Below are 20087 nucleotides of genomic sequence, written 5' to 3'. Positions count from 1 at the left end.
AATTATGAATGAATTCAAATTTTGTTTTTGGAAAACACCGAATTTTTTTATTAAAATGTTAATTAAAAACCTTAATAAAACCTTTTAGAACTTGCGAAGACAATCTTCACAGTTCTAAATTGTTTTTAGATCTAAGATTTAAAAAAAACTACATTGAAAGTATAATTTCTACACTTCCATTTTCAAAATTTGCACGATTCGAGAGATCCATTAAAGTTCTTCCCATTCTTCCTCTTTAATTACATTTAAAGCATAACTTACTAAAGATAGAATTATAACAACAGCTTTTGTTTGCAAATTCTGTTAATTATATCAAATGTTTGAAACCACACGAAACAAGGAAGATGTTTGAAACCACACGAAGGAATGCTGCTGGAAGAGTAACAATGGGAAAATTATCGATAACAGTTGCTACTGTTTTACTCTCCATTTGGCATTCACTAAGAGTTTGGGAAAAATTAGAATACAGCTGAATATTTGTCCGAATAATCTAATATATAACTACACAATCTTCTTCATTAATATACTGAAGAACAACATTTACAGAACGTTGTTGATAGATGGGTGCTTTACACTAAACGAGTGGACGTCTCTTGCTGATTTTAAAGTTTTCTTTGAATTTCCCTACAATTTCATTATGTAATTTTGAAATTAAACTATGAGATATAAACTACCATCGCGTAAAGCAATAATTGAGACAAAGAAGTCCAACAAATATTCAAAATTATTTATCTTCTACTAGTGATACGGCATGTATTCTTTAACGATCGTTTTCCCAATTTATTGGGTTTTCGACAACGACATAGGACGAATTTCTCGTATATATTATTATATTATTTTAAAGAAGAATAAAACCAAACCGAATCCCTTACTTTAGGGATATATTCTTTACATAATTCGTAGCCCTACCTTATTTAATACCTAAAATTATAAAATTCACTTCAAATTACAGCCTTGTCTTTGCATATACACATAACAAGTATCGTGAGCAAATAATATCACCATCAAACTAACTCAAATATTTATAAAAATATAAAACCTGGAAAATATAATCGAAGAACCATTCCAACGATTCAGTTCCATAATCAGAAGTGACATGCCCTCTTCTAGACTTCATTATCTTTCCTATCTTGCCAGGTGTTAAAATTTATTACGCAAGATATTTGAATTTTAAGTAAAAAATAGAAAGAAATATATCATACTTTAACCATGTCGACATTAATTCAAGGGATTTATAGATATTACCGCCATTCCTGTTTACGATTACGTTTAACTCGTCACTACATGGCAGCAATAGTGGATCTGAAGAAGGACTAAAGAGGATTAAGCCCTCCCTATTGACACAAATAAATAAATTAAATTTATTTGTTCGAGCTTCAAAATGTTTTTAAAAACATTTATAGTGGTAAATATGGTTTATCGGACCATGCTCAATACAATCATCGCATAGGAGTTAATGAAAAACGTACTGTACAGTACTTATTAATTTCGCGCAGAGTTGCCAACTTTCTTGTACCAAAAAAGGTACTGTACATTGCACGGGCATTTACAATGGAGTACATTTATATAAAAAAACTTCCTATAAATATTTTTCGACTAAATTATGAAATATTAAATAGATGATTTTAATAGGGACTTTAAAGCCCTATTTATTATTGCCGAATGTTGGCAACGCCATCCTAATCGCCAGTCCCTAAATTTTACTTGCTTACCAGACTAATAACACTGTAGTATATTTCTCTTACTGTTACTGCAGTGAGTGCTAAAGACGAAACTATTACTTTAGAAGAGAAAAATAAAATATAGAAACGTCGACTGCTACAGATAATAAAAGTAAAATGGCACAGAAACAATTCAAATTGTACTCAAAAGGAAGATATTGATAAAAGAAAAAATGGAGGACAATACAGTTCAATGGTGGATTGTCCTCCATTCCATACTGCTAGATTCTCTACTTTATGGCAGCCAGATATTTTTCTTTCAAATTAAAGATTAATAAAAATAAACAAACAAGGCTAAGAATTATTTAAAATCAGATTAGAAATGTACCAGAAATCCGGTCCACCCGGAATTTGCAACATTGTTCCGGTTCCGGTTTCGGCCGGATCCGATGAGTTCCGGTCGGAAGTGCTCATTTTATTTCTATCCCAAACTTTCCAAGAACTTAATATTTATTTATAATTTATTAAAAAGTCTCAGTAGAGTTTTCTTTCCGCTTAATATTCATAAATTTACGTAAAACGGGTCTTTACTTCGTTTAACGTAAATTTGCAATATTCAGTAATGAACAAAATTCATAAAGTAATGCAAAACAGCGCTGCATGTGCGGCCATTTTGTTGCGCTAGATCTTCAAAGAAAAATAAAAGTGCGAAAAGGACCATTTAAAAAGTGAATTTAGTGAAAAGTGGCGTAATCCAAGGTCTGCTACGATACACAGTATGTATTATTTGTACAGCGTCATTTAGGGCCGTACGGTAACTTTTAATTCTAACTCTTAATCTTTGCTCCTGACCAAGTTAGAGTTAAAAGGCAACCAATTACCATTTACTTTATTTTTTAGTACGAGAACGCTTATTGGTTCATTTCCAAAACTAAAGCTTGGCTTCCGCATTTTCTATACTCTATTACCAGAAAATATTCCGGAAACAGAAATCGGAAAGAGAAACGTAATGCCACTTCTCGTTTAGAAATTTTGGATCGGACGGATTCCGAACGGAAATAACGGGTTGTAAAATATTTCTACTTTTCTATTTACGTTATGCATTCCGTTTTCACATTGCACCAATTGAAAAGCGATATTTTGATGACGTAACTTTTTCTAATTGCTGGCAACACTTCAATATTTAAAAATTTTTAAATTAAATAGCGGAAGGAGAGGTTAAAATAATTTTTTTTTTAAATTTTTCCCTAATAAACGAAAATTTCGTATTGATGAGAGGCAACATTACCAAAGAATATATATTTTTGTTATTATTTCTGTTATTGCTCAATAGCTGAGAAATTCCTGCTCATTTTCAGGTGTATGTAAGAACAAAAACGGAATGAAACGGAAACGGATTTTTTTCTATGATTCTGTTTCTGATAATTCTGGTTTCTAGTGGCGTGGAAACGAAGCGTAACTCTCGACTTTCACTGTAAATACGGACATTAAGAACTAATAGCAATTGCTACAAACTACAGTAGCAAAATACAATAAAAACAGCATTACATCATCTCACATTTAATACAATTTAAATAAGATTAAATCTGTTTAATACTTTATTACGGCGAAAAAAGCATAATATAAACGATTATAAAGGAATTTTTTCATTACAGAAAGTCTTTTCCGATTAAAATTCTTTAAATATTTCTGGATGATGTACAGTACAGTACATGTTTATGCTTTTCAATTTAATGTAGTATGGCTAATCTGATATACATCGCATCATTAACGTATATATCCGACAACAAATTTTATAATTAAATCTATAATTAAATAAATAATTCCCGATAAGGCAGGTATTTAAGACAAGATTAAATTCCATTTAAGCATAGGTAAAATGATTTCGTACACTCTGCGATGGTCTGTAACAATGTTTCTTCTACATTTTTTCTCGAGTTAATGAGGCCATTTTTTGGCATATTTCTACTTTAATTTTGTCGAATATTAAATTTTATAAATGATTAATTAGCGTTGGAAGGGGTAACGTGTCTCACGCTATTTGGTGTGTTTAGCGGGGGCAAAATCAAATAAGAATGTCAGTCTTACTCACTTTGCTGAAAAGATTTGGAGAATGATTGATTCAGTTTAATGGCGGTACAATAAATTTCGTGAAAGAAACTCGATCGAGTTGAAATTTTCAGCAAACTTAACTACTTTATTTTAAAATTTCACTGAAATTTAATTAAGTTTCGCATAAATCACTTTACGAATTCATAATTTACACGTTGCGAGTTTAATGGATAATGTAAGAAATGTCACGACTTTCTCAAGCGATGGATCGCGATCAAAGTAATTAGGAAAGAGTTAAATTGTGCTAACATTTAGAAAATTAAACGTTCAATATTTTAAATTTCAATATAACTAAAATTTGCATAAATCATCTTCCTACCCGAACTTACACGTTGTAAGTTTAACGGACAAAATAAGAGGATTGGACAAAGTAACGGACAAAATAAGAGGGTGAAGACAAAGAACACACGAGCGATCTGCCATATTTAGGTGCAAGACACGATGGAAGGCCAGAAAATTCCACATGCCATCCCTTCGGTGAGGCGCGAACCCACGATCAACAACCATAAAACCCCGAGTGTATACTCGGGGTTTTATCATTCAGCAGGAAGGAGAAAGAACTTCCAAATAAAAAATGACATGCACCTAAGAACTTGAAAAGGATAAGGATAATATAGATGATAAAATTACTGATCGTGTAATAATTTATGCAATTTTTAATTTTAAATCTAAGTTGTGCTAAATTTATTCAAAATATAAACTCAACATAGGCTCTTTCACGAAAACTTTTATGGAGAACAGCATCACTCCTCATTTTACAAAGTCCTAAAACACGATAAAATCTTGTTTTTCCGTGCTGAATTATTCAAATATCGCCAGATATTATTCATTTTTATTAGAACATAATTAAATTTTAGCAATAATTAAACTGAAAATGCTAATTTAATTGAAACTACGTACGAAAGGAAACTAATTTAAATACTTGTAAATATTATCCAGTTGATCATCTCTATAAATAGTTAAGTTTATTCTATGTGAAATTTAAGACTTTGTTTTTTAAAGATACAAAGGAAAAAATAGTAATAAAAATAAATATCTTATCAACATAACTTCAAATTTTGACGTTAAAAAAAGTAATTGCATAATTAATTTAGACGCATATGTAGACGACCCGAAAGTCGTTTAACAGTTACAGATCCCGAATTGCTGGTCTACTCACACACGTTAATAATATTTTCCCACCAATTCTGTAAAAGAAAAAGACGTTCTTCCGAACTAAATTTGCGTATTCATATTCACAAGTGTCTCTGAATGTAGTTAATTGACCTGTAAGCCATCCTGTTTTAAATTAATATCTTCTTAATACGGAAAAATTACATAATTTCTACACGGTCAGCTTATTGGAATTGGATTGTTTACATTTATATAAATGATTATTCATTTAAACTGAATATATATATATATATTTTTTTTTAAATTTCAAATATTNTTATGAATTTAAGTTTATATAATTTCATGGAGGGCAATTTTTATTTTTTTTCTCCCCTTCTTCCAATGGAGAATGAGGTGAAGTACGTGATGACAATAATATTAACTGCTCAAATACACGTGACATCCTCTCACAATATACGACATGAACTCTGGAAGCTGCACGCCATCTTTCGGTTAGTATGTAATAAATTTGAAAAAAAAAAGAAAGTAAATAAGATTTTGTAGGTTTAAAGAATAACCAAACATCTCATCGAATACGACAACCGAGGCACTTAATAAATAGATTTTTCTTAAATGATTTAAATATTTTATAAACTGCATTTTTAAACAATACTTTATTTGTTTACCCAAAATGAAAACAATCAAATGATGTTTTACTAAAATACCATTTAACATATTGATTTAGGCTGGAGAATATAATTGCTCGAAGATATATTTCACTGAAGCAAGAATAATCGTTATCTTGAATATTTAGATATTTACTCCATTAAATATGTATGAATAAACAATCTAATCGATAAGCAATACGTTTAATGTATGAACTAAACTAGAAAATCATCTCCAGTGTTCATCATAGGTTAGAAAATCATCCCATAATCATCAGATTGCGAAATCATTTTCAAAAATCGTCATCAGATGACAATTTAAATTTGTAACGTGAGGACAGTCACCGAAAATAAATTTTAATCTAATTACGGTCGCTAAAGGTGATCGGTAATAGGTTCGTATATCAAACGCATTGCTGGTCGATACAGGTTGTTTATTAATACACATTTAAGAATAATAATGATTACAAAACTGACTCAAACAATACAAAACGGCTAATTACATAAATCCAACTGTTGCGGGGAAAAATGTACAGAGAACTTATTTTCAAAATAACCGATTTACCCATCAGATAAATTTTTCCATTGTGCAAAATTGGCTCGCTAAATGACTAGAAAATTCGGTAATTTATATTCCCGCTTATCTTGTATAATAATAAAGACAGGATTCAATTAATTTACCCTTCACTTATCGAAATTTCCAAATAGTTTAACATAGAAACCCTTCTTATGTTTGCCCACCAGTGACCGAGTGGATAAAAAATTAGAAGAAAAAAAAACGAACACCGGTAGTTAGTTGATCGTGGCCTCGTCAGTGGACTGGCCACGTGAAGTTTTCGTGTTTTCTTCACGTGTCTAACACCTGAATAAGGGCCAGTTTCCCATAGAAGATCTTCCAGGAGGCATTCCCCCTTAGCAGATCGCCCAAACTATATCCTTCGTGATGACAGGTCTATCAGAGTAATTTGTGCCCTTTTCTATTTTGAATAGCTGTGAGAATTTTAAAGTTAAGCCGCTTCAATCGCTGTGTTTAGTGTTGTACAGTACATGCAACACGTGACGTTTTATAAAAGAAAAGAACACTTCTTGCTAATTCCGATTTCATCCACGTCATCAACTTTGACCCCAAAAAGAGAGAAGTCAAAGGTGAATTCTATCTAGCAGATAAATGTTAATGGGAAGGGGTGAAGTAAGTACTAACATGAAGCCTGCACACTATTGAATGACATCCGTTACATTAAGACAGGAGCGCCTACTGGTGGAATGTTCGGTATTTTAATGAACAGTCAAAGAGATAAGTATCTCTTGGCTAAAATGTCCTTTCGCTACTTATTTAACTATTTCGAATAAGAATTTTCTAAATGATAAATAAGGTCAGACAATCTTACGAACGTGGAGCTAACTCTCCTAATTACACTTCCATAATTTCTATACAAATGGGTGCAGGAAAGTAGCCCTTCGCTCTGATGACCAAGCTATTATCTACTTTTAAAATAAAACATTTTTATTAAATTTAATTCATTAAAAAATTATTTAAAATGTAATTTTTAATAAAATATTTCTAAAAGTGTAATTTATACATTAAACCTGTTCAAGACGGGCCCTGCATAAAACGGAAACCTGCCTAAACGGAAAAAACTCTTCGAAATGGAGCGATTTTCTTAATTAAAAAAAACCTGTTCAAAACGGAAAAAATATTCGTAGCGTGAAATTCCGGTTTACACAGGTTTTATTGTATGAATGTTGTGTGAAACATTAGATTTAAGACGAATATTTTTTAACTAAAAGAATTAAGAAATAATTTTTTTTTCTATAAAAATGGAAGCATGAGAAATGAAAAATCGAATTATGTACAAAAATATTTTGTAGCAATAATTTCTGTAACGTTATTTTTTATATTTATGGTGCGCTTTCCGTTCTTTCAAAAAAGAAAGTTGGTCCATTGCAGAGATCATTATTTTCACATGATTTGTTTATAAATTCATCCTCCTTTTTAAAAATCTTTTATTCGGAAACGAGAGATTTTACTCTTTAATGATCAAGTTTATTATATAAAAATTTTTAAACATGATGTGAAATGCTTGTAAAAAATGAGCTTTACAACAGCTATGCCTCTAGATAGTAAGTTTTACACGGATTACGCTTCTAGAAAGGTGGGATTTACACCAATTATGCCTCTAGACAGTGAGCTTTACACAAGTTATGCCTCTATATAGTGGGTTTTACACAAGTTGTGCCTCTAGAAAGATGGGGTTTACATTAACTTTGNATTTATATAAATTCCCCCTCTAAAGCTTTCAATGCTTAACACAAACCAAGACACCACTCATTATATAAAGCTAATTTTAACATTTAAGTGTAAGAATTTAAGGTTAGAGTTCATATGCAAATAACAGAATTAAATTAGAATATCTGGCATATATAAATTACCATAAATTATTTAAGTATAATCTAAAACACGTGAATATAACAGATTTTAACACGAAACACGCTTAATTCGGAAGCGAAATTTGCTATTTTAGACATAAAAAATCATTTTTAACACTAATACATTAATTAGAACAGGCATACAGACGTGCCCACAGATTTTATTTTAGGAAATTCGTGAGAGAAAGAGGAAATTTAATCGAAGCGAAATTCTCTCTATTGGCGCATCACGCAGGTCCTTATTTTAAAATTGTTATTTAATATTTTATTAATAACGAATTTAACAAAAATCTCAGCACTGTTTTATTATTAAATATTTAGTTAAAATGTTTAAAAATATGATTTATTCCATCATAACAAATAGCTTACAAGTTATGCTATTCATAAAAATGTGTCGAAGGGAGGAGGAAGAGAGAAAGAGGAAAAAAGTCAGTAAAAATAACATCAGAGAACGGACAAACGATGAATATACTGTTAGGAACAAGCAAGGAGAATAAGAATTTTGCTGTATTTTATGTCGGTGCCATCCATCATGTTACAAACTGTCAACAGAAAGCGTTGATGCGTCAATAGAAGTTGGGAGATCTCACAAAGAAAGAAGGGAAGAAAAAAAAAATGCCCCATTGTAAAATACACGAAACCATTGTAATAATTTAAGATTTGTAATTCAAGAAAAGATACATGAAATGACAAGAAATCCCCTTTTTTTCTGCAAAAAATCCCTCCTATCAGCTGGAAAATATTCAAATATTTATCCGGAAGTGGGTTGAAAAATATATAAATAAATATATTGGAATCACTGCTCAGACCTTGACTGGCTGACTTTACTCTTTACTCTTTTTGTTTTTTTAATTATTATTTAATTTAAGAGCTAAATCTATACAATTTATTGGGTTCCATTTTAAAATGCCCTTATATATAATAATCACGAAAAAATTCGAGTTATCTTACCTGATTCTACTGATGAAATTGCGACTTCAGCACAAGATCAATCTGAAATTAGAGCAAGAAGATATTTTAAATGTGTTTAAAAACAATAAAAATTTCTGCAAGATAAGGTAAAATTTTAGCAACACGCCAAGTACGGTATATTGTACTGCAGCTCGAAAAACAGCGTGCGTTTGTCTATACGTAGGAGTATGTATAAAATACAAGAGGTCATTCTACTGTTGAAGAACAGCAACACTAAGTTAACTTACCCACTGCACAAAAACAAACGAAGACTTTTAGTGCTTTCCAGCATCAACAGCACTCGATTATGAACGGCTGTTGTCTCTTTGGACGAGTGTCGAAACATGTGACGTATAACCACGTGCGCAGGAGTTGGAACGGAAAAGTCCATTCCCTTCAGCGGGATCAGGAATAAAGGGGAGAGAGTACAGATTTAATTAAAACCGAAATTTTCTGGTTTTTTTTTCTTTTTTTTTCTGTGCTTTCTACTTATATATATATTTCTGTCAACATACGAGGAAGTTTTATTCTTTCTTACTTATCAAATTTTTAAATGTAAGTTATGTATTAAAGGTAGAGGTTACCTTAACTAAGACTCTTGTAATATTTTATAATACCTTTGCAATTTAATTAGATAATTCCAAATTTTTGTAACTTAGAAATCGATCTCTTGTTTCAGATACTTTTTTTTTTATCCCGTTTTGTTTCCTATTCCCCTTCTCGACACAATATTTAATTTCTTTTCTAAATTAAAGTGAGAAATTAATAAAGGAAAATGTTTAAGTTGTTTTTCTTTCTTTATTTTTATTAAAACATATTTTTAATTATCCGGTAAGTTTTATTCGTGTGTTGAAAATGTTTATTTAATAATTATTTTATGTAATAATTACTTTGTTTATTATTACAGTTAAATATTACATAGAATATTTTATAATTAATTTAAAGTATTCGACTTAAATTAGGTAAAAATTATCGTATACAGTAATTTTTTAAATATATTTACAAGTATTTGTAAATTTCCTTATACTTAAAGCAACTAGCACACCCAGGATTTTGAGAATTTGGGTGCTGCTCAAGGCATATTAGGGGAGAGCAAAGGCACGTGTTCTTTTTTTTTTCGCAGAATTTTACTCACTTACCTTACCTAAGATTAGGTAACTAAAGTCACGCGATGTGTATTATTGCATTTATTTTATGGTAAAAAATCTGATTGCTTTAGAATCACGAGGCTGGTTACGCCCCTGCTTAAAGCAGTTGTTATTTTTAAGTACCTTAATAATTCATTTCTCTACGGTAATCATAATTGTGTACAGTACTGTACAACTGCACTGTATTCATCACTATTGGTGTGTAATTTAAAACTGAATTTGTATTGTTCGTCCTGTATAAAGTAACTACTTAAAGTACTTATACGGAAGGACGAATGGAAAGAAGGCCTCCGGGTTCAAATCCAAGCAAGATACTGCTCCCATTGCGGGTCTTCAAAACCCACGATAGAGTATGAAAAAGGCCCACTTAGTGCCCACAGGGTGGGAGGAGTTAAGACAAAAGCACATAAATATACAATATAAAGCATTTTATAAAACATAAATATCACACAATGCCTTTAATTTAAAACAGGTATTTAAAGTGTACTGTACGTATTATACAGGCATTTAATTATATGTAAACAAAGGTAAGAACTACAATTATTTTTATCTTTTAAAGTTTACCTGTAACGTAATTTCTTTTGTTTTTAATTCTACACGAAATTAAAATATTAACAACAATATAAAAGGAATTTTATGTTCATAAATAAATGGCAATAACACAATCTGTACTTAGCAATAAATATGCTCGATTTATTGCAGCCATTAATTAAATAATGCGTGAATTTTTGTATAAGAGTGTATTTACTTTACACTCTTAACTCATCACTCGCCCGTTAGATAATAAAGATTAGTAGCTAAATGATGATGCAAATAAAATAAAATACATTAAAATACAAACATTTCCTTTTCACAAATGCAAATTTTTTTTTAATTTATGATGTAATTTTATCCTTATTTTACTTTCTTTTCGATTTTGTACACTTATTTTGAAGCTTAATAACTCACATGCCTGTTGTCAAAAATTTCTGAAATTTTGCAGGGAGGTTTGAATATTAGGGGGAAATATTTGCAGAAATTTTCAGGAAAATCGGACTATCGATTTGGGAGATATGGCTCCTTAATATCTCTCGACCCAATCTGAAGACTTAGAAGATAATGGTAGCAATTACCGTATTAGGGATAAAAACAAATAAAGGATGCATGGAAAGTCTAGCAACAACGTTGCTAGCTTTTATTTTATATTGAATATCCGCATCTATACTTATTGTAATGTATTTTTCCACGTGGAATGTTTCCATGCTAACAATTAGAATGTTGCAGTAAATGCTCCGAATACATTTGAGATAAGGAAAAGAATCTTTCGAATGGTAACCATTTGGTCGAATTGTTTCGCTTTTCTTTAAAAATATTCTCATTTTTATGAGCAATTTAATAGTTTTACTTTCTTAAATAATGTTTAAAAATAAGGAAAGAAAGTGAAATATACGTGTATAAGTCGTTTACACTCTTTTATATAAAAGTAAGTTATATTATATGTAAAATAGCAATTTTTCACTAAACTTTAAAATGTATTCCGCTAATGGATTTTATGGTTATTGATTCGAAAACTTCTGCATAAATTTGGCAATAAATATAAGAATTTATATACAGTTCAACCTCTGAACGACGGCCAGGGACGTCGAGATATTAATGTGACGCCCGGAGGTGAAGTGGGCCTCTTTTGTTCTTAGTACAGGGCCCACAAACTTTTTCGGTCATCAGAATTTCTCGGTCTTTTATCAACTCTCTCTTATTATGTGCTTATATAGTTAATAATATTAATAAATGTCGGAACCATTAATTTTCGGGACTTTGGGGGCCTTTCTTAAGTGGGTCCTTTTTTTTTAACACGTGAAATAAGTAAAAATGTATTAAAATCTTTAACACTACTACTTATTATTTTTTATTAATGAAAATAATAATATTTTATAGAGGTGGTACTCATAAGGACCCTAAGTTTCCCGGAAAAATACCCAGCTCCTGGACCACCCACACTAAAGGGGACGTATAAAATGGCTGCTGTTCGGAGGTTATTTTATATGCATTTTGTCCAGAGAGAAAAAGTTTGCGAAAAAAATGGCTGCCGTTTAGAGGTGTCCGTTATTGGAGGTTCGATTTTATATAGGCCTATATTTTTAGTTGAAATCTTCTTCCACGAATCAATTTTAAGCATGAAAATCGTATTTTTCTAAGAAATTATCTTATTTTATCTTTCTAATTAGCAGATAAACTCCCTGATTAATTATAATTGTATAACAATAATCAATGAGAAGACATTTATCTTGTCGTTGATGTGACTGAGGATTTATTAATAAACTATTGCTGAAAACAAAGAATAATGACTGAATTTCTTAATTATTGACTAAAATTAAATTATTCGTAGAAGAACAATAGAATTTTATTAATGAAATTATGAAAAAATAATACTTTAAAACATTTATATTATTAATATAGGCTTACGAGATGACCGTAAAGGGTAGGTTTTCAGAGCCCTTTGTAAGATCTATTAAGAAAATCTCAACCAAATTTAGTATACGCACCGCCCTAAGTATGCGGTTTTAATTTTCAGAAATATTTTACTTAGAAATTTCACCGCTAGGGAAAATTTGGCGCCTCCGTCNCCCTCAAAAAATTAATATAATTGTTAGAATGCCTTACAGTTATAAAATTGTATATTTTCTGAGAAAATTTGCACTGAAAATAGTAGAAAATTAAAGGAATTTTAATATAAATATACCAGTTTTATTCGTTAAAAATTAATATGCAAAAAATAAAAAAATATAATAAAATAAAGTTAAGGAACTAAATAGCTGGTATCATATAAATTTGCAATAAATCTCCATACTTTTTGCCACTTTCTGAAAGTTTACTAAATAAATAATCAATTTAATGGAATTTATATATAAATCTTCCTAAAATTCTTCAAATAATTGACTTTAAAAAACATTAAAATACCACAAAGCATAAGTACCTTAGCTGAATTATGTAAGGTGTTTAATTACAAATTCTAACCTCATAATTTTAAATGGTATAAACTCTATTAAAACGTCACACGTTGCTTTATTCATTCGTAATAAATTTCCATCTTAAAATGCATACAAAAAATAAAGGAAAATGCAGAGTGCTTCCCAATGCAAATTTCCATAACTGAATTTGATAATTTGTAAAATTAACAAGCCAATTTGAATGAATGTTTGGTGGATAAATTCATAAAAAATCGATTATTCTTTTGCTTGATGATAAATTATATTCGATTCTTCTTTTAAATGTTAATGATCTGAAGAATAACAAACTTAAAAAAAAACCAAAAATAATAGCAATTTACCAGTTTATTCACTTTAAAAAAATTAAAATTGTCTTTTATAATTTAATTATACATTTAAAAATGCAGTTTTTGAGTAATTATGATTAAAAACATTTATATTTTAGGCATTTTTTAAGAGTAAATGACCTTATAACATTAATATAATGTTTGTATTTTTTGCATTTAAAAGTAATTTCTTACATAGAAAAACAAATTACTAATAAATTAAAGAAAAAAAGGGAATAAACTTTTTAATTTTTTTTAATTTAAAAATTGTTTTTTAAATATTAATAATAATAATATTGTGAAGTGTGGCTCCAGCAATTAAAATGATAAAACACTTTAATTATTCTCTAAAGTAGTAAAGAATTTTTTTAAAAAATTAATACATTTATTATCATGATTTATTTTATACAATTTATTGTAAGAATTTATATAATTTATTATAAGAACACAATTTTAATTGTGTTCTTAATAATAATAATGGTTAATAAAGAGAAAATCAACTAGTTTAATGCCTTTTTTTGAATTTAAAATTATAAAAAAATTCAATAAACTTACCCTAATTTTCAATAAAAGGTGTGCTAATAAGTTTGCATTTTATTAAAAAAATTGCAGAGAAATTAATTAATTTCTTTAGAAAGTGTAATAATAATCTTAAATTTAAACAAAAGGCAATGAACTAGATGATTTTTGATTAATTATTATTAACAATAACACAATTAAGATCTATAATAATTAATCAAAAATTGAGTAATTTAACCATAATCTTACATTTAAAAATTCATTAAATTTTCTCTAATTTCCAATAAAATTCAAGCTTATAAACACATTAGAAATTGGAATTTTAGAGAGAATTTAATGAATTTTTATAAAATGTGATCAAAAAATTTTTAATTATTGTATTTAACAATTTATTGGCATATTATTGTGTCTACTGAAGCAAAGTAAATTATCAAGTTGCATGATGCATACACACACAACACACAAAATCACTTTTAATGGATTTAATTACAAAATAAAATTTTGGAATATTAATTTTGAGGTCTCTAAATGGAGTAAATATTTAAATAATTGCACTTATTATCACTAAGTGATTTTATATTAATAAATAATGAGAAGAATGAGAGGTAACAAATATGCAAATGAAGCTACTTTGCAGTGAAAGAAGCATTACAGACCTGAAGATCTTTTAAAAAAAATTATTATTATTTAATTACCTCATTTATTATCTTAACATAAAAGAATTTATGCAAATATTTTGACATTTTAAATACTTTCTAATATATATTTTAATATAACAAATATGAGAATGATAAATAGTAACTGAAGCTTTTATATAAAGAAATTAAATCGATATTTATTCAAGAATATATATTTTTTAAATAAAAATATCCACAAAATATTGATCAATTATCGATTTATAGACTGCTATTTAATATTCTATATTTTTTAATATATTATTTATTTATTTATTTATTTTTTACACAATTGAACTTGGGTTAAATTTCTTTTCTGCTCTGCTTACACGAGGATAATTCAGACAATTAGGAGTATTTTTAAAAAATTCGGGATGGCATTTGTGTTTTGAGGACATCTGGTCATTCGTTAATATATCTTCGAGGCCGCCAAACCCACTCCAACTTCCGTTTATCTCTTGGAATATTCATAAATCTGGACTCTTCCCACGCACTTAAACATTCACACACGTTTAAATAAGNAAGCGAAATTCTCTCTATTGGCGCATCACGCAGGTTCTTATTTTAAAATTGTTATTTAATATTTTATTAATAACGAATTTAACAAAAATCTCAGCACTGTTTTATTATTAAATATTTAGTTAAAATGTTTAAAAATATGATTTATTCCATCATAACAAATAGCTTACAAGTTATGCTATTCATAAAAATGTGTCGAAGGGAGGAGGAAGAGAGAAAGAGGAAAAAAGTCAGTAAAAATAACATCAGAGAACGGACAAACGATGAATATACTGTTAGGAACAAGCAAGGAGAATAAGAATTTTGCTGTATTTTATGTCGGTGCCATCCATCATGTTACAAACTGTCAACAGAAAGCGTTGATGCGTCAATAGAAGTTGGGAGATCTCACAAAGAAAGAAGGGAAGAAAAAAAAAATGCCCCATTGTAAAATACACGAAACCATTGTAATAATTTAAGATTTGTAATTCAAGAAAAGATACATGAAATGACAAGAAATCCCCTTTTTTTCTGCAAAAAATCCCTCCTATCAGCTGGAAAATATTCAAATATTTATCCGGAAGTGGGTTGAAAAATATATAAATAAATATATTGGAATCACTGCTCAGACCTTGACTGGCTGACTTTACTCTTTACTCTTTTTGTTTTTTTAATTATTATTTAATTTAAGAGCTAAATCTATACAATTTATTGGGTTCCATTTTAAAATGCCCTTATATATAATAATCACGAAAAAATTCGAGTTATCTTACCTGATTCTACTGATGAAATTGCGACTTCAGCACAAGATCAATCTGAAATTAGAGCAAGAAGATATTTTAAATGTGTTTAAAAACAATAAAAATTTCTGCAAGATAAGGTAAAATTTTAGCAACACGCCAAGTACGGTATATTGTACTGCAGCTCGAAAAACAGCGTGCGTTTGTCTATACGTAGGAGTATGTATAAAATACAAGAGGTCATTCTACTGTTGAAGAACAGCAACACTAAGTTAACTTACCCACTGCACAAAAACAAACGAAGACTTTTAGTGCTTTCCAGCATCAACAGCACTCGATTATGAACGGCTGTTGTCTCTTTGGACGAGTGTCGAAACATGTGACGTATAACCACGTGCGCAGGAGTTGGAACGGAAAAGTCCATTCCCTTCAGCGGGATCAGGAATAAAGGGGAGAGAGTACAGATTTAATTAAAACCGAAATTTTCTGGTTTTTTTTTCTTTTTTTTTCTGTGCTTTCTACTTATATATATATTTCTGTCAACATACGAGGAAGTTTTATTCTTTCTTACTTATCAAATTTTTAAATGTAAGTTATGTATTAAAGGTAGAGGTTACCTTAACTAAGACTCTTGTAATATTTTATAATACCTTTGCAATTTAATTAGATAATTCCAAATTTTTGTAACTTAGAAATCGATCTCTTGTTTCAGATACTTTTTTTTTTATCCCGTTTTGTTTCCTATTCCCCTTCTCGACACAATATTTAATTTCTTTTCTAAATTAAAGTGAGAAATTAATAAAGGAAAATGTTTAAGTTGTTTTTCTTTCTTTATTTTTATTAAAACATATTTTTAATTATCCGGTAAGTTTTATTCGTGTGTTGAAAATGTTTATTTAATAATTATTTTATGTAATAATTACTTTGTTTATTATTACAGTTAAATATTACATAGAATATTTTATAATTAATTTAAAGTATTCGACTTAAATTAGGTAAAAATTATCGTATACAGTAATTTTTTAAATATATTTACAAGTATTTGTAAATTTCCTTATACTTAAAGCAACTAGCACACCCAGGATTTTGAGAATTTGGGTGCTGCTCAAGGCATATTAGGGGAGAGCAAAGGCACGTGTTCTTTTTTTTTTCGCAGAATTTTACTCACTTACCTTACCTAAGATTAGGTAACTAAAGTCACGCGATGTGTATTATTGCATTTATTTTATGGTAAAAAATCTGATTGCTTTAGAATCACGAGGCTGGTTACGCCCCTGCTTAAAGCAGTTGTTATTTTTAAGTACCTTAATAATTCATTTCTCTACGGTAATCATAATTGTGTACAGTACTGTACAACTGCACTGTATTCATCACTATTGGTGTGTAATTTAAAACTGAATTTGTATTGTTCGTCCTGTATAAAGTAACTACTTAAAGTACTTATACGGAAGGACGAATGGAAAGAAGGCCTCCGGGTTCAAATCCAAGCAAGATACTGCTCCCATTGCGGGTCTTCAAAACCCACGATAGAGTATGAAAAAGGCCCACTTAGTGCCCACAGGGTGGGAGGAGTTAAGACAAAAGCACATAAATATACAATATAAAGCATTTTATAAAACATAAATATCACACAATGCCTTTAATTTAAAACAGGTATTTAAAGTGTACTGTACGTATTATACAGGCATTTAATTATATGTAAACAAAGGTAAGAACTACAATTATTTTTATCTTTTAAAGTTTACCTGTAACGTAATTTCTTTTGTTTTTAATTCTACACGAAATTAAAATATTAACAACAATATAAAAGGAATTTTATGTTCATAAATAAATGGCAATAACACAATCTGTACTTAGCAATAAATATGCTCGATTTATTGCAGCCATTAATTAAATAATGCGTGAATTTTTGTATAAGAGTGTATTTACTTTACACTCTTAACTCATCACTCGCCCGTTAGATAATAAAGATTAGTAGCTAAATGATGATGCAAATAAAATAAAATACATTAAAATACAAACATTTCCTTTTCACAAATGCAAATTTTTTTTTAATTTATGATGTAATTTTATCCTTATTTTACTTTCTTTTCGATTTTGTACACTTATTTTGAAGCTTAATAACTCACATGCCTGTTGTCAAAAATTTCTGAAATTTTGCAGGGAGGTTTGAATATTAGGGGGAAATATTTGCAGAAATTTTCAGGAAAATCGGACTATCGATTTGGGAGATATGGCTCCTTAATATCTCTCGACCCAATCTGAAGACTTAGAAGATAATGGTAGCAATTACCGTATTAGGGATAAAAACAAATAAAGGATGCATGGAAAGTCTAGCAACAACGTTGCTAGCTTTTATTTTATATTGAATATCCGCATCTATACTTATTGTAATGTATTTTTCCACGTGGAATGTTTCCATGCTAACAATTAGAATGTTGCAGTAAATGCTCCGAATACATTTGAGATAAGGAAAAGAATCTTTCGAATGGTAACCATTTGGTCGAATTGTTTCGCTTTTCTTTAAAAATATTCTCATTTTTATGAGCAATTTAATAGTTTTACTTTCTTAAATAATGTTTAAAAATAAGGAAAGAAAGTGAAATATACGTGTATAAGTCGTTTACACTCTTTTATATAAAAGTAAGTTATATTATATGTAAAATAGCAATTTTTCACTAAACTTTAAAATGTATTCCGCTAATGGATTTTATGGTTATTGATTCGAAAACTTCTGCATAAATTTGGCAATAAATATAAGAATTTATATACAGTTCAACCTCTGAACGACGGCCAGGGACGTCGAGATATTAATGTGACGCCCGGAGGTGAAGTGGGCCTCTTTTGTTCTTAGTACAGGGCCCACAAACTTTTTCGGTCATCAGAATTTCTCGGTCTTTTATCAACTCTCTCTTATTATGTGCTTATATAGTTAATAATATTAATAAATGTCGGAACCATTAATTTTCGGGACTTTGGGGGCCTTTCTTAAGTGGGTCCTTTTTTTTTAACACGTGAAATAAGTAAAAATGTATTAAAATCTTTAACACTACTACTTATTATTTTTTATTAATGAAAATAATAATATTTTATAGAGGTGGTACTCATAAGGACCCTAAGTTTCCCGGAAAAATACCCAGCTCCTGGACCACCCACACTAAAGGGGACGTATAAAATGGCTGCTGTTCGGAGGTTATTTTATATGCATTTTGTCCAGAGAGAAAAAGTTTGCGAAAAAAATGGCTGCCGTTTAGAGGTGTCCGTTATTGGAGGTTCGATTTTATATAGGCCTATATTTTTAGTTGAAATCTTCTTCCACGAATCAATTTTAAGCATGAAAATCGTATTTTTCTAAGAAATTATCTTATTTTATCTTTCTAATTAGCAGATAAACTCCCTGATTAATTATAATTGTATAACAATAATCAATGAGAAGACATTTATCTTGTCGTTGATGTGACTGAGGATTTATTAATAAACTATTGCTGAAAACAAAGAATAATGACTGAATTTCTTAATTATTGACTAAAATTAAATTATTCGTAGAAGAACAATAGAATTTTATTAATGAAATTATGAAAAAATAATACTTTAAAACATTTATATTATTAATATAGGCTTACGAGATGACCGTAAAGGGTAGGTTTTCAGAGCCCTTTGTAAGATCTATTAAGAAAATCTCAACCAAATTTAGTATACGCACCGCCCTAAGTATGCGGTTTTAATTTTCAGAAATATTTTACTTAGAAATTTCACCGCTAGGGAAAATTTGGCGCCTCCGTCTTCTTAATGCGCATGTTACGTACGTTTTTTAACGAATTTCTGGCTTGCCGTTTCTTTAATGTAAGAGTTTAAAAAATTAACCTCGTTAGAAAACGTACTCATTAAGCTCTTTATGCTAGCATTAAGAGGACGTCAGCACCAATTTCGCCCTAGTGGCTGAATTTTGAAGTAAACATATTTTTCCGAAAATCGAAACAGTATATTCAGGACAGTATTTATAGCAAATTTGGTGGAAATTTGCAGAATAGTTCTTCCTATAAACAGCTCTGAACATCTCTGTAAAATAATTTATTTTAATTAAAATTTAATGAAATTTCGTCAGCACTTTCAGCAATTTAAATTTAAAAAATACATTAAAAAATTATTTTTTTAATTTATTAAAACCTTTAAAAATTTATATTAAATCTAGTCCATAGTACATCAAGGAAAGGAAGTTAAAGTTTGATATAATATTTACATTTTGTTGTAAAATAGCCATAAAATGGATGCTGTAAAACTTTATTATGATCCTTGGAGCCTCGAGAG

General features: G+C 29.3%; 1 protein-coding gene across 1 annotated transcript in view; it reads right to left on the bottom strand.

Moving 5' to 3' along the window:
* The window catches only part of LOC111628438 (protein shisa-2 homolog), a 71250-nt gene extending 61991 nt beyond the window's left edge, over positions 1-9259 (bottom strand). The window contains exons 1-2 of the mRNA XM_023372224.1: positions 9157-9259; positions 8909-8950 (exon numbers count right to left, since the gene is read on the bottom strand). The gene's annotated coding sequence lies outside the window, so the exon portion shown is untranslated. The remainder of the gene's footprint in view (positions 1-8908; positions 8951-9156) is intronic.
* Positions 9260-20087: the final 10828 nt, after the last annotated feature.

This window comes from Centruroides sculpturatus, unplaced genomic scaffold (genome assembly GCF_000671375.1).
Source record: "Centruroides sculpturatus isolate CEXI.00-Female unplaced genomic scaffold, Cexi_2.0 scaffold320, whole genome shotgun sequence".
NCBI classification, from domain to species: domain Eukaryota; kingdom Metazoa; phylum Arthropoda; class Arachnida; order Scorpiones; family Buthidae; genus Centruroides; species Centruroides sculpturatus.
This window is presented reverse-complemented; position numbering and strand designations above follow the sequence as displayed.